This window comes from Chrysochloris asiatica, unplaced genomic scaffold (genome assembly GCF_000296735.1).
Source record: "Chrysochloris asiatica unplaced genomic scaffold, ChrAsi1.0 scaffold00302, whole genome shotgun sequence".
NCBI lineage: Eukaryota > Metazoa > Chordata > Mammalia > Afrosoricida > Chrysochloridae > Chrysochloris > Chrysochloris asiatica.
Genome location: NW_006408820.1, coordinates 2,976,543 through 2,993,865, shown reverse-complemented (window position 1 = coordinate 2,993,865; position 17,323 = coordinate 2,976,543).

Sequence of the window (17,323 nt, the reverse complement as noted above, 5' to 3'; positions counted from 1 at the left end):
GAGGCTTGAATTTTTTCTTCAGTTCCCCCAGCTTGAGAAATACTGACCGTGTTCTTCCCTTTTGGTTTTCTAACTCTAAATCTTTGCATATTTTATTATAGTATTTGGCTTTATCTTCTCGAGCTGATCTTTGAAATTTCCTGTTCAGCTCGTGCACCTCTTCAATTTTTCCATTTGCTTTGGCTTCACTACGTTGGAGAGCAAGTTTCAGAGTCTCTTCTGACATCCATCTTGATCTTTTCCTTCTTTCTTGTCTTCTTAATAGTATTAGAGATTTATCTTCAAGCTCACTAATTCAGGCTTCCATTGCTTTGAATCTTCTCCTTTACCCTTTCAATGTATTGTCCATTTCTGACATCTTAGTATTAATCTTCTGGACTTCTAATGGTAGGTTTTGTATTGTTTCTCAATTTGCATTTATTTTGTCTGTTTGTTCTTCTATTGTTTTCCTGAGTTCTTGTAGTTTTTTTCTGTGTTCTCCTTGATTTTCTCGCTCTTTCTGTCAGTCTGTTGAAGGTGCCAAAATATTCTTTTGAATTCTTTTTCAGTTGGCTCCATTACCTTTATTCCTCATAAATATTTTTTTGCATCTTGGTCATTTGTTTGAACCTTTTTCTCTTGTTTTTCATGTGAACTAAACTTGACTGTTGTCTCCAGGGAATTGTGGGGTTGCTGTATTTTTAAAAATAAGCAGTGAAGTTGTTGGACCCAGAGGGAAGAAATCTCTGATGTGCTCCTGCAATTCAAGGAGCTCATGAGGTGGTTGTGGAAGGGATGTAACAGCAGAGTTCCTGGTCTTCAAGGGAGTTCCTATTGGTCTTGGTGCTTCCTATATTCAGGGAACTCAATCCAGAAGTAGTTCATGGGGGCCCTTGGTGGTGCTGGTTTCAATGTTTGATAGGACTACAGGGAAGCTGGGGGCAGGGTGACTTGTTAAATGCTGTTCTGGTGGCTCTTCAGGTTTTGTGGGTCTGGAGCTAAGCCCATCTGAATCCAGGAACCAAAGCAACACAGCCAACCCCAAACTCACATTTGTGTAGCTCCCAACCACATGGCTCCAATCTCCAGGAGAGCAGGGTTTGCACAGGGAATGAGAGCTGGCCACACCTCTAGTTACCAGGGGAGCATGGGAAAAAATGAAGAAATTGCACCTTTCCAGTTACTCTAGCAATCTGTGTTTCCAGGTCTTCCTCTGCTGCCAAAGCTGCTCACAAGATGGTCGAGCTCTGTCTAGCCAGCCACTCACCAATCAGTTTCCCTTTCTTGCTGTCCCTGCTTAACGTTTCCTCACAGAAAGTACTCCATCCACCTCGCTAACCATTCTATTGACATTCAGGATGCCAGAATTTTCATCTGTGTCTGTTTTTTGGCCTCTCGTATCTTTGTTGTAGAGGTTCTGTATAGTACATCTGCCTAGTCCACCATCTGCTGGAAGTTCAACCTGATCTTTTCTATAATTTTGAGTTTTGTTCCACATTTCTCTCCCACTCTGTCCAGGACCCTCTATTATTAAGCTAACATTTTCTAATAGACAAATCACTAGATCAGTGAAATACTCAACCTTGACAGATTTAGCAAATAAGTAATATGGTTTTACTAATACTAGTCCCAAATATTCCACTTTTTCTAATAAATACATGATATGAATGCAAATGCTAATTCTCTAAGGCAGCAAGTATAGTACCTATAAGACAATCTGTTTAATATCCTTCTAGCTTCACAGTTTTCTGCCTTTCAGCTAATCCAATTTGTAAAGAAGTAAGTTGCAAGATGGTGGCTTTCATTAGCATTTACAAAAAGTGTCAAATTGTGAAGGAAGTGTTCCATTTATAGGAAAATTCTGGAGGTTCCTAATGCTGCTCACCTGGGCTCCTTAGAACTGAGGAAGCTCTCTAATTATTGCCTGGAGCCGTTTGTGAATAGCACGTGTTTGCTCTTACTTAAATGAGGAAAAACAAGTTGTATATAATTTCTAGAGCACATTCACTTGAGCAAAGGCTCTTGTTATGAGAACTCTACTCAAAGTGTAAACCATTGACCCAAGAAGCTGTTTTAAGTTAACAGTTTTGTGGGAACATCAAATTGAAAGATGCCTGTTTGCCCACCACCTAAAAGAAAGCCAGACAAAAGTGGATTTGTTTGTTTTTTAAATAAAATGCATTTCCACTGTCCATTTTGCAAAATTAATATGAGATTAGTAATGGAAAATTTGAAAACACAGAGAAAAATACCAAAGAAAAAAAAATCTATGTAATCCCTAACCCAGAAATGTTATTAAGTGCTGTCAAGTATTTTTGACTCACAACAACCATGTATAGGATTTCTGAGGAGCATTTGGTGGGTTTGAACTGCCAACCTTGTGGTTCTAAGTCCAGTGCTGATCCTATAGTGCCACACCAGAAGATAACCACCATTAATTTCTCCTCCCAGTCTTTTATCTCAGCATATATATTTAATAATTTACTATATGCTCCCGTAAAGATTTACAGCCTCGGAAACCCTATTCAGGGTCGCTATGGGTCAAAACCGACTTGACGGCACTTAACAACAACAACATATTTAATATTTAATCTCCATAATATATTTAATTATGTGGTACATATTCTTTTAGCAACTACTTTTCACTTAGCTTTGTGAATATCTTCTCATGCGAATAAACATTCAAGGAAATGATTTTTTTTACATATAATATTCCATTCATGCTAACCAAAATGTTGGCAGTTCAAACCCACTAGCTGCTCCTTGGAAATCATATACTGGGTTGCTATGAGTCAGAAGTAACTCAGTGGCACTTAACGACAACAAAATGTACCTTAATTCACCTACTCATACTCTATTGTTGGATTGCTTCCAATCATTTGTCCATGATTATTATACTAATTAAAATCAACACTGTAATTAATATCCTTGTAAATGAATCTTGTTGGTTCCTTAGAATGAATTCTTAGAGGTGGATTTCCTGGATCACAGCTGGCTGTGCACGTTATAAGCCACCTAATGTTGTTGCTAATTGCCTCGGAGTCAACTGTGACTCATGATGACTCTGTGGGTGCAGAGTAGAACTGTTCTAGAGGTTTTCAAAGTTATGACCTTTCAGAAGTAGATCATCAGGCATGTCTTGGAGACCTCTGGGTAGGTTTGAATCGCTAACCTTTCAACTAATAGTTGAGTGCTTAGCCATTTGTGTCACCCAAGGCTTCTCCACCCTCCCCACCTTGTAGTTTACACTAATTGACATTTCTACCACCCATCTAGACTCCCCAAAGCAATATTTCTACTTAAGCATCTTTCCAGGGCTAGCACTAAGCACTAAAACATGTCAGAGAGAAATAAAGGGCAAATGTTGGACATAATTATTCACCTTTCATTTTCATGTTGCTTCCATTTCTGATATTTTCTTTCTCATGTGCTGGGTTTCTTCTTCCTAACTTATCATCTAAACCTACTCTCAGGAAAGTAACTAATAAAGTCATCTATAATCATGTATCAATGATTTGTTGGTAAGTGCCATCCAGTCAGTTCCAACTCATAGCAACCCTGTATAGAGTTTCAGAGGTTGTACATCTCTGCAGGTGCAGAAAGCCTCATCTTTCTCCTGAGAGCAGCTGGTGGACTCAAACTGCCAACGTTGTGGTTCACAGTCCAGTATTTGTCCTACAGAGCCAGCTACCAAGTTCCCATTTATGACTACTGAGATAAAGTATTATACTACATATTTTAATGTTCCTTAGAAGCCAGGATGACAAGACTTTGTCTCTCATACTTCAGACATATTATCAGGAGGGGCCAGTTCCTGGAGAGGGGCATTATGCTTGGTAGTGTAAAGGGCTATCAAAAAAGAGGAAGACCCCCAACAAGATGCATTGACACAGTGGCTGCAGCAATGAGCTCAAGCGTGACAACAATTGTGAAGATGGTGCAGGACCTGGCACAAAGACCAAAGACACAGCCTTTGGTTTCAGTTGCACCTCAGTGTAAGGAAAACAAAAATCCTCACTACTGGATCAATAAACAACATCCATATAAAAGGAGAAAAGATTGAAGTTTTCAAAGACTTCATTTTTGCTCAGATGAATCATTAACACTTATGAAAGCAGCAGTCAAGCAATCAAATGACATATGCATTGGGCAAATTTACTGCACAAGACCCCTTTAAAGTGCTCAAGAGCAAAGATGTCAGTTTGAGATGAAGGTGTGCCTGACCCAAAACATAGTATTTTCAATAACCTCATATGCACAAGAAAGTTGGACAGTGAATACGGAAAGCTGTAGAATTGATGCATTTGCGTTATGGTGTTAGAGGAGAATATTAGAAGTACCATGGACAGCCAGGAACAAAGCAATCTGTGCTGGAAGAAGTACAGCCAGAATGCTCCTTGGAAGCCAGGATGATGAGACTTCCTCTCTCATCATTTGGACATATTATCAGGAGGGACCAGTTCCTGGAGAAGGCTATCATGTTTGGTAAAGTGGAAGGTTGGAGAAAAAGAGGAAGATATCCACTGTGATGGATTAGCATAGTGGCTGCAACAATGGTTTCAAACGTAGCAACAATTATGAGGTTGCTGCAGGACAGGGCTGTTTTCTTTTTGTTGTGCATAGGGTCGCTATGATTCAGTACTGATTCAATGACACCTAACAACAACGTGAGTTGAAACCAACTCAACAGCATTTAACAACAATAAGAATTGACATGAGAGAGCATGATGGCTCTGTAGGATAAGCATTGGACTGCAAACGCAAAGCTCAATAACTCAAGCCCACCAGCTGCTCTGTGGGTGAAAGATGAGGCTTTTTTGCTCTCAGAAACGCTAACAGGTTCGCTATGAATTGAAACCAACTCTACAGCACTCAACAATAGCAACAGCAATGGACATGAAACCTTAATGGGGGAGCCATGTTGTCTCTATATCATATCAATATCAAGCATACCTGCTGGGAACTTCATACCTATCATTTATTTTTCTCTTATAATTTTGACAATATAATCCCATTATTTTCTGACTTTTGTTGTTACTTTAGAATGTAAACTGTTAGTTTAATTGCCATTCCTTTCAAGGAAATCTGTCTTTTCTCTTTTGCTGCTTTTATGATCTGTTTAGTCTTTGTACTTCTAATTCAATATGAAGTGTCTTATAGTTTTCTTTTTATTTATCCTGTTTAAAATTCATGGAGCTTCCTGAATCTAAAGATTGTGTGTTTCACAATTACTGAGAAATACTGTTTTTATCTCTGTGAGCATTGCCTGTCCCCTAACACCCGATACCCGATTCTGTCTTTTTGGTATTCTGAATAGATATATATTCAAATTTATCAATTGGGTCTTCATGTAATTTACTCTTGTTCATATTTTTTTTGTTCATATTTTTGTCTCTTTATATCTTTGTACTATATATATATATATATATATATATATATATATACACATTCTGTGTAATTTCTTCAATTTTTATTTCTTCTTAAAACTAATTCTCCCTGCTATAACTAATCTGCTACTTAACCTGCCCAGTGAATTTTGAATTTCAATTATTTTATTTCTAGATGTTCTATTTGATTCTATCTGGTAATTCTCTTTTTTAAGTCTTGCATTCTTTATTCAGGTTTGCCATTCCCTCAGTCAATTATTTTAACATATTAAAAAGGTTTATTTTACATTCTACATCCAATGGTTTCAATATCTAAACTTTTTTATTTCTCAATTTACTGCTTGTAGTTTCCATCAACTCTTATTCATGGTACCTTTTTCCTCATGTACTTTGTACATTTTTATTGTGAGCTCATCTACTTGGGGATTTTATCTGCTGAAATTCTTTGAGCTCTGTGTTGAGAGTATATTTCTTCATACAATATTTGCTTTTGCTTCTAAGTATTAGAACTTTACTATCTAGAAACACTTTCAGCTTACTTCTTGGCTATTTGGAACTGGAGGCAGTGTAAATTCAGACTTCAAGTTTTGACTACATCAAGAGAGCATTTATTTGGCTTCACCTGGAACCCAGGCTAAATGAGGTCATTGCCCTTTTCAATGAAGGAATCCTATTTTATGTGAATCTCTAATTAGTGGAGTCCTCATGTGTTTCTGTAGTTTTGTCTCTGTGATTGGTCACATGAGGTAGCCATAGTATTCAGCATTCCGTGGACTACCTGGATTTATGTTTTTCTTCATTTTTAGCTTCTGCAAATCTCTCTTATTTATTTTGTCAGCAAAGTCAATTTTAAAATGTGTACTTTGGGTTGTATTTAGGTTTTTTTTAAGCTAGACTGTCATTTTTTAATGATATTTAGTTTGCATTATTATTTCTGGAAATTTGTCTCATTTACTTTTTTTTTTTTTAAGTTTTTATTGTGAATTGAATGATTCATCTAAACATCAGTTTTACACTCATATTTTCATTGTAATGATTACAATGTCCTCAGTGCATCATCATTCAACAGTATTTGCTTCTATTCCCTCTGGTTTGTTTTTTGTTTTGTTTTGTTCAGTTTTTTGGGGGGAGGAGGATGTACACAAAATCACTATGGAATATATATAATCATTTGAACAACCTAAGGATGCATTCTGCAAGCTTGCTTCCTGGCCACCATCCCCTGGCTGTCAGCACAAAGCCTTTCTCTTTCCATGAGTCTAGAGTCCTCGGCTGCTCTCTCTCTCCATGCTCTCATCTCTGTCATCATTGATTCTCTGGATAGGGTCCCACATTCTGTTTGTACTCTTCTCCTTTGATGGTCCTAGGGTTCTTTGTTTCTGGACTGTAAGATTAACTATGCCCCTCTTTTTGTTACAAAACTACCTTTACAGTTGTGACTGTCGCAATTAGTCACGATAACAATTACTCACTATTGAATCATAAGAATCTCATTCCCATCTCCTTTCACCAGCCCATCTAAACAAAATGAAAACTATTCAGTGGGAATTCTACCTCCCCTCCTGTCCCCCACCCCTCGAACACCACACATACTCTGAAACTAAACTTCCTTTGAAAACTTGTAAGCCAGTCACTTCATGCCTTTATAGCCCCTCCCATTTTAGGTAGCCAGTGTCTAAGTAGCCTATCCCTATCTACCCTGTATGCAGAGTAGATAGGATTGATTTTAGACGTGAGGACTCCTTCCCTCTCAGTTAGTATTTTGAGCTACTACATCCATAAGTATAGGTCAAGTTCAGCTGGGCAGTTTGCTCTCAACTCCAGCCCTCTGTGGCTATGTCCTTGTCCATGGGCTCAGGAATCCATAGGTCTCACCACACTTGGGACCAACCAACCCCTTCTCTTCTCTCTCTCATTTCCAGTTTGATGAGAGTCTATGGAATGTGGTTGAACTGAGTTTCAATCTTGGAGCAGGGATTGTCTTGAAGGGACTTGATTGCTTGCCTTGATTGCTCCCCAGCGAACAACTTGCTTGTTCTTGTAGTAGCCAGTCAGACTACATTTTTGTTTTGGATTTTTCCTGCTGAGCTTTCTTTCAAGAAGTAGCTTTGGTTCCTCTAGCTATTCTAGGCTGGTCTGCTTGTCCTTTCAAGTAGGAATGTCCCATCCCACCTCAGAGGGTTCTGGATGGGGCTCAGGATTCCACCTTAGATCCTATAGACTACAAAGGCTCTGCAAGAAGGCTATTTCACTGGGCAATTCTAGAACACCTTTAAGGTATTCCAATCAGTTATAGGCTGAAGACAGGCTGACAAGCTTACTGTAATTATGTTTCCTGATATTCCTTTCCATCCAATTCAAGCATCTATTTTGTAGTAGTAGGCAAAGGAAACCAATATTCATAAGACAGTCAAGTATCTTAACATTATTTCCCCTCTTTTACCCATTCAGTCTATGCCTCGATCCCTGTATCACAGAGCCCTGTTGTTTCAAGGTTGAACATACATCATGATTTACCTCTGTTCTATTTAGCCCACACAAATTTGCCTCTGTGTTCCCCTATCTACTTTGTTCTTCCATCCCCCTCCCGCTTTTTGTGTATTGCCCTCCCCAACACCTGAACTATGATGTCTCTGCCCCTACTGTCTCCTTCCCCTGTCCCCATAACCAACAAAGATTTTTTTTTTTTTCCTTTTAGTATGGGTATCTTTTCTTAAGCTTTTACAATAATGCACTTTTGCAGTATTTGTCTTTTTTTCACAGACTAATTTCACTTGGCAAAATGTCCTCAAGATTTATCCATGTTATATGGCTTACAGCTTCCTTGTTATTCTTCAAGGTAGCATAAAATTCCATTGTGTACATACACCAAAGTTTGTTTATCCATTCTGCCACTGATGGGCACTTAGGCTGTCTCCATCTTTTTGATACAGTGAATAGTGCTGCAATAAAACACTGGTGTGCATGTATCTTATTCATGTTATGGCTCACATTTCTTATGGATATATACCAAGTAGAGGAATTGCTAGATCATAAGGTATTTATATTTTCAACTTTCCCAGGAAGCACCATACTGTTTTCCAGAGTGGTTGGACAATTTTGCATTCCCACCAGCAATGTAGGAGGGTCCCAGTCTCTCTACATCCTCACCAGCATTTATTGTCCTTTGTTTTACTGAACTTCACCGTTATTGCCGGTGTGAAATGATATCTCATCGTTGTTTTGATTTACATCTCTTTAATGGCTAATGATTGTGAACATTTTTTCACATGTTTGTTGGCTGCCTGAGTCTCTTCCTTGTTGAAGTGTCTGTTCATGTCCTGTCTTCATTCCCTTTTGAGCCAACTACAAAGATCCGTTATATCTTAGAGGGATACCTTTCTCTCTTTTTTATCTCATTTGTGGAAAGACAGGACTTGAAAGATCCAAGTTTAATAAGCAATCAAGCTACCAATTTACTTTCTTCTCAAAGTTCCCTTCTTGATCCCAACCAAGTTTTCTCCTATTTCCAATGCTCCTATTTCTAAGATATTTTGTTACAATTCCAAGCATTAGTAAGATTTCACATGTAATCAATTTTTAGGACCATTTCCTTATAAAATCAACAATGATTTCCCCCATAATGGCCCCTCAAGTGAAGAATACATTAATAACCAATATAGATATTTATTTATTTGTTAATTCAACAAGTTTTAAACACTATGTGCTAGAAACTCTGCTGGAGTTCCTGGGTGGCATAAACAGTTAAGCACTAGACTACTAGCTGAAAAATTAATAGTTTGAACCCACTCAAATGTGTCTTAAAAGACAGGCATAGTGATAGGATTCTGAAAGGTCACAGCTTTGAAAACACTATGGGGCAGCTCGACTCTGCACATATCTAAAAGATGAGAAGGTGGGTCTTTACCTGTGAGAATTTGCAGTTGGACTCCTAATAAGGCTTTTGGAAGGCTTAACAGTATATCCTTATTAATTTCCAAGATACAATGGTCTGCTTTCCCCTGGGAAGATTATGTGGCCTTATAGAAATAAAGAAAGTTGAATGATAGAAGCCTTGGAGCGTACAAATAGAACGCTGTACCTCACTTCAGAATGTAGAGGACTCAAACTGTCAAGACAGTTATATGTACTTTGGCAGGGCAAAGTTCCAAGGGTGATAGATGAACTAATTTCCAGCTTTATTAATGAGTAAACAATGAACTGATCCCAGGGCTAGGTTTCTAAGAGAGGACCACGCCCAAGTACTTCTCCATATCTCTTCAGTGACAGGCACAGGCTTGCTGAAGGCAAGAAAAGCAATGAAAAGTCAAAACAGTCACTGTAGCTTTAGGCGGTTGCTAAAGTAATCTAGATTATAGATCACTTGCTCTGTCAGGCCATCCATCTGCCCAGGGCCCAGGTCACAGTGACTGAGAGAGAAGAGGGTTTAAAAGAACCCATTCTTCCCAAAGGGAACTTGCCCTTCTCAGTTCTACCTCCTGCCCTCCAAGCTCTTGTCCAACCCTCATGTCCTTCCCCAAAGACAACCCAGGGCCTAACCTTTTGTGAAGTACCTTCCTGGCCATTCTAAAATTCATTAAATAAAGAGAAGAGAGATGGTACCCTGGCCTTCTGAGAAAGTATCCAATGGAAGTTAGATGGGAGCTGAGCTTTGAATGGAGTCTATTTTGATAACCCAAGAGAAAGTACAAGGATGTTCCAGGTAATAATCAGATCAGTTTGATGAGAATATACAGTTCCAGAAGGAGTAAAGGGTTAGGAAAATAGCATTTTAGGAAAGGTCTTAAATACTATGCTAAGCTTGAACTAAGAGGTCTTTAAACTTTGTGGCAGGAATAACAGATAAAAACAATTATAGTTTAAAAATAATAGCTAATATTTCTGCTTTGCAAAGCACAGTTTGCTCCTTTGGACCCTGTCAATTGCCTATGTGGAAAGTAGTATTTAATCTGGATACAGGTAGGTATAGGATTGAAGCATTTTTCAATTACTCACATCTCTTAAAGTCCCAAGCTCCCATCAATTCTTCCTTAGGAAAATAATGACATGTTCTCCATGATGCTGAGAAGGGTCGAGGTGCAGTAGCACCTTCTCCTTGCTTCACCCATTCAGAAATGATCAGGGTGTCACTGAGCAGAGCTGCTGCCTTGATGGTCGGCAGGCTTGGAAGAGAGGAGGTGAGAAGGATGGATTAGGAAAGCAAAGTGGTGGCAGAACAAGGTAGAAAGGAGGCTATGGGTGAATAGAACAACAGTAGCTGTTCATGAAAAAGAAGTGCTTAATTAGAAACCAAGGAGCTACAGGACAAGCACAGGACTACTGCTTCTCTGAAACCTATATACGGTCACTATGAGTTTAAGCTCACTCAATGGCACATAACTGCAATAGCAGAAAGGAGCCTAGATGCCAATTTTTCTTGAGTACCTCATGTACCTCTGACAGTTAAACTGCCGGAGTTCTAAACAGAGTATATTTTAAAGTGGGTTTGGGCCACTTTTCTCACAGGAACATTCCGAGGCACATCTCTTAATTGTTGCCTAGCTGTGATGTCATACCCAGAGAACCTCTGAGACTGTAAGCTATCCTATCTGCAATAGTCTCCTCCCTACTTCCCATAGGCTCAGCACGCATATGTGTCAAATAACTACACTGTCAGTCATGGCTGTGGGAAGAGATTCCTTTGTTCTCTGTGTCCTATGCAAGGTCACCGCATGGAGCTAGAACTTTGGAAATTCATCATGGTGTCTATGATTTCCCCTACCCAGGTGATCTGTGTTGGTCTTTGTCTTCTGTTTACTCTTATTTTAAACTAAATAGAGACTCTTTATTAAGTGTGGTGCTGTGAGTTAATGCACTGGACTACAAAGTTGGTTTGAACTGCAAGATCAGCAGTTCAAGCTCACCAGTCACTCCTCAGAAACCCTATAAAGGGTCCCTATGGAGTCTGGTGTGGCGTTGTGGGTTAATGAGCTGGACTGCAAGTTCTGTTTGAACCACAAGAGAACTGCAAGGTCCATGGGTCAAGTTTACCAGCCATTCCTCTAAAACCCTATACAGGGTCGCTATGAGACATAATTGACTTGATGGCACTTAACAACAAAAACATAGGTACTATAAGCACCTCTGGAAATCATTCCTAAACTCCAGTTTGGAATATTTATAATTAAACTGTTCTAGTTCAGACTACACAGACTGCTAATGCATTGCCAGACTTCTCTAACAGTCCAGACACTTTGTGGGAGGCTCATAAAAGGTTTAAAGTGTGTTTGTTACTAAACATAATGGAATCAGTTATATTGGCAGAGGAATTTCTGGATGTGTTTCTCTCTGCATTGAGAATAAGAAAGAAATATAGGTAATATTAGGAAATTAACAAACATGATTACGAAAAGAAATAGTAATCAACCTTGTATTGACTTTTGTCTCGCCTTGGTTGTGCCACTGGAAAACAGTGTGCATAAGGAAGATGAAATGCTAATGTGCTTCATGGGCAATCAGGGGACAGTTATAAATAGAACCACTTAAGGATTTTGCTGTAAATTCAAATATTGTTTCGAAAAAGGTATACATTTATTAACAATATGTAATTTTCCACCTGAGTCTCCTCTTTCATATTTCTTTCCAGAGTCACAGAGAAAAGATGCATCATAGGGAAATCATTTTTTTTTTAATCTATTATGTAAATCTATGCATGTTGTCTTTTCATAGGTTACAGCGATACATAGGTTACAGCACAATAAAACATATGAGCCTAGTAATTGATTTGGATTCCAGAATTTACAAAATTTCAGAAACAGAAAATACAGCAAAGTAAACACAATCAAAGACAATGGAGTCTTAGGTGTGAATCTAAAACTGATCTAATTATCTGGGGGTAAATTCTTGGAGGAGTTTCTTAACACTAGACCTCAGTTTTCTTGCTTGTAAAACAAATATAATAGTACATGCCTCATAAGGTTGGTGTGGAGATTAAATGAGAGAAATGAGGCAATGCACAGTAACTATAAGCTATCATTGTTATATTATTAGCAGAGGTCTTAGGAAGCAGACACCATATATAATTGTGGCAAGCTTAAGGTCAGAGAAAATCCCAGGGGGTATCAAATTATAGAATCATGTTACTATTTAAAAGGGGCCTTCAAATTATTTCAACACTTATCTGGTACTAGAAACTTCTGTAACCACTTTTTTTCCTAAATGATTACCCAGCCCCTGCTTACCTCATCTTTCTCCCGCGGAGCAGCTGGTAGTTTCGAACCGCTGACCTTAAGGTTCGCAGCCCGATTCGTAACTACTACGCTACCAGAGCTCTACTTACATACATCCAGTAATGAGGAATTCTGTAATCTCAGGAAGTACAAGCCAGTTTGTTGGAGGGATTCTCTCTATACTAAATCTAAATCTAACCTTCTAGAACTTTCATCCAATGGCTTTGGTGTTTCTTCCAGGTGAAGAAAAATAGGTCCATATGAAACCTTTTAAATATTGAAATGATCATTGCTACATTTAGGAGTACTGGTATGGATCTGTGGGTTAGTGTGCTGGACTGCAAATTTGGTTTGAACCATAAGGTAGGTGGTTCAAGCTCATCAGCTCCTCCTCAGAAACCCCATACAGGATCACTATGAGTTGGAACCAACCCCATGGCACTTCACAACAACAAACACTTAGTATGCTCTTCCCTAAATTAATCCACTCCAGTGCCTTCCACTATTTTTCAAAAGACATGTCTGCTAATGTTATCACTACCATGGTACCGCTTCTTCCAGGTCTATGGTTCTGAGCCAGGGTAACCTGTCTGGAGAAATTTTTGTGTTATTAAAAAAATGGTGGGAGATGCTACTGGCACCTAGAAGGGAGGAGTCAGGAATGCTGCTAAACACCTTACAATACACAGGGTATTCTCCCACATTAAAGAACCATCCAGTCCTACATTTCAACAGAGAGGATACTGTGAAACTCTATTCTAGATAAATACGAGACAAAATTAAAAAAACAATAACAAAAAACCAGAAAGCAGAATACCAGAAAGAAGTTTATTTGTGCTTTATTAACTATGCAAAGGTATTCAACTGTGTGTATCATAACAAATTATGGATAACATTGTGAAGAATGGGTATTCCAGAACACTTATTTGGGCTCATGAGGAACTTATAAATAGACCAAGTTCTGTTTATTCAAACAGAGCTAGGGGATCCTAAATGGTTTTAAATCAGAAAAGGTGTCTGTCAGGGTTACATATATATATATATTTTTACCATATTTATTAAATCTACATGCTGAGCAAATTATCTGAGAAAATGGATTATATGAAAAAGGATATGGCATTAGGATTTGAGGAAGACTCATGAACAACTTGCCATATGCAGATGATACAATTTTGCTTGCTGAAAGTGAACAGGACTTGAAATGTTTACTGTTGAAAATTAAAGACTATAGCCTTCAGTTTGGATTGCACCTCAATGTAAAGAAAATGAAAATGCTCACAACTGGACAATGAATAACATCATGATAAATGGAAAAAAGACTGAAATTATCAAAGACTTCCATTTGCCTGAATCCACAATCAATGTTCATGGAAGTAATAGCAAATAAATCAATATATTGCATTAGGCAAATCTGCTGCAAAAGATTTCTTCCAAATGTTCAAGAATAAAGATATAACTTTGAGGATGAAGGTGTGCCTGACCCAGCCATAGTAATTTCAGTCATTTCACAGGACAATGAATAGGGAAGATTACAGAAGAACTGATACATTTGAATCATGGTGTTGGTGAAGAATATTGAAAGTACCATGACTTCCAGAAGAATAAACAAATCTGTCTTGGAAGAAGTACAGTCAGAATGCTTTTTAGAAGTGAGGCTGGGAGTCTTCGTATCTTGTACTTTGGACATGTTAACAAGAGGCACCAGTCCCTGGAGAAAGACATCATGCTTGGAATAGCGGAGGATGAGTGAAAAAGAGGAAGATCCACAATACGATGTACTGACATAGAGCAGCAACAATGAACTCAAACATAGCAACAACTGTGAGGGTGACCCAGGACTAGGTAGTGTTCCGTTTTGTTGCACATAGATAGGTTCACTATGAGTCAAAACTGACTTGACAACACTTGGTTGTGATCCTGGACCCTAAGCTTCAGAGGATAGTATACAAAGGTGGATTGAGTGCCAATTGGAAGAGGAAGCTGAAGAGGAGCAGCAAGACAGAAGAAAATTGGATGAACTGTAGTATAGGCTGGCATGGGGCAGCTCATCCATCTTGAGCTTTTGAGAGCAGTTATAGATACAGTGGCCTGGGGGCACAAGCTACAACTGGAGGTTAGCAGCAAGGAGGGTATAGTTCTTACCTGTCCTGTGCTCTCCTGGTAGCCATGGCATGTTCAGTCCCCACCCTTGCCAAACCAACAACCAGTGGCACCCACTTCTGTGTAGCCTTGGCTCTGCGTTGGGTTGGATACCAAGAGAACCACCCCTGCTTTTGGAGGCAAGTGAACTACACACCACAAACTGCAAACAGAGAAATCTGTTCACACTTCTAGTCTCTACCACATCTACCAGGAGACAGGTGGTGAGCCTGAGAACACAACATGCAATCATCAATTAAATATCAATACAACATCACAATGTCTCAGAGAAAGCAGACAGTTTCAGCTTACAGGAAGAAACAAGACAGAGTACCTCAAACAAGTGACCAGAATACAGTCAGAAACTATATTAGAAATGGCATCAGACTATTTTATAAAAAATTTAAAAGAATGATATTTAGATACACATTCAATGAATTGAGAGACAGCAAGGAGGACACAGAAAAACAAAAATGAACACAAAAAGACTTTAGAAGAATTCAGGAAAACACTATAAGAAAAAACGGACAAAGAAATAAAAAATTGGGAACTATACAAAAACAGCAATTAGAAAGTCAGAAGATTAATATTAAAAATTGGGAAAGAGTATATTGAAAGGGCAAAGAAGTAGGATTGACTTAATGGAAGACAGAATTACTAAGCTTGAAGACAAATCTCTCATTATTCATCTGCTAGAGAAACAATCAGAAAAATAAATGTAAAAGTTTGAAGAAGGCCTAAGATAGAACACTATCAAGAAAAATAACTTACATGTGATTGGAATTTCAGAGTGGGAAGAGACACCCCCCAAAAAAAGAGAAAGAAAATTGTCCAAGAATTGTTGGAAGAAAACTCCCCTTGAATCATAAAAGATTAGAAGACAAACCATTCAAGAAGTTGAACAAAGTCCAAACAGAATGACCCCAAAAGAAAACACCAAGACATATTATAATCAAACTTTTCAAAGCCAAAGACCAAGGAAAAAACCCAAGGGCAGCTCAGAAAAAAAGGTACCTACAAAGGAGAACTAGTAATAGTAACCTCTGATTTCTCAGCAGAAACCACACAGACAAGATAGTGGGATGACACACATAAAACTCTGAACGAAAAAAAAAAATTGCCAAACCAAAAAATCATATACATAGCAAAACTGTCCATCAAATATGATGGCAAAATTAGGATACTTCCAAATAAACAGAAATTAAAATTACTTGAAAAAACCAGACCAACATTACAAAAACTACTAAATTCTTTGCACAGAAAACCAACAGCAGAAAACAACCTGAGGCTAACAAACATGACAATATCACTCAGAACTCAACCAGATATGTTGCTGTTGTTGAGTTCCAACTCATAGCAACTGTGTATAGTTTCCAACGAGAGGCTGGTGAGTTTGAACCACTGACCTTTCAGTTCAAACCAACCTTGTGGTCCATTGCTTATCCTACAGAGCGTGTTGTTGTTAAATGCCATGGAGTCACTTCCGACTCCTAGCATCGCTGTTTAGGGTTTCAGACAAGCAACTAGTGGGTTTGAACCACTGACCTTGCAGTCATTGTATGGGGAATGTGTGCAGGTCTAAGTTCTCATGTCTTTTTCCTGAGTTGTAACTTCTCATTAACATCTGATTTCCATGAAGTAATACAAGAGCAAGAGCAGAAACTGAACCTGTGGTAACTATTACTCTCCTGCTCACTCCTCTCGTGAAGCAAAGACAATGTAGTGAGCTTTTCTATGGGAAATCATTAGGCAGCCACCTTAACATCCTAATTTGGTGTCTTTAAACTTGTTTTGGAGTCCTGGTGTGGCACTGTGGGCTAATGCATCAGACTGCAAAGCCGTTTGAACTGCAAGGTCAGTAGTTAAAACTCACCAGCTGCTACTTGGAAACCCTATACAGGGTCACTATGGGTCGGAATCAACTCGATGGCACTTAACAACAACAACAAACTTGTTTTAGTTTTTAATCTTAAAAAAAAATTTAAAGGCACTCATTTTTCTTCATTTGTGGTTGTTGTTGTTAAGTGCTGTCAAGTTGGTTCCAACTCATAGTGAACCTGTATAGGGTTTCCAAGGAGTAACTGGTATTTGAACCACCGACCATGTGGTTAGCAGTCCAGTACTTATCCTACAGCACCACACCAACACTCAGTTAATAATGTAAAAAAGACTTGCATTGACATGTTAAAGTTCCAGCACCATCAGTCCTTCCAGGATCAACTAAGTAACTGTTATCATCACTTACAAATGAGTCTTGACCTTGATGGAGCTTATGTGGAAAAATAGAGTTTATATTTTTAATGTTTAAGTTTTAATTCAATTTTCCATGGAAGATTTGATGTCCTCTTGTATTTATTTACTGATCCAGCTGGAATATCTCAAAACTTCTTATTTTGGAGGCTGCTGGATGGCATCCTTTTCTGGTGTGATTCATCCTGGCTCTGCTCTTCAATTACTATGGAACAGTGGGATTCTTTCCCCATTTCTCCCAATCAGTATCTAGCTCAGCCATCTTGTATGAAGGACACCCTTATAATTGCAAGATTTTGAGTTGTTGTTGTTGTTGTTGTCAGGTGCCATCGAGTCGGAACCGACTCATAGCGACCCCAT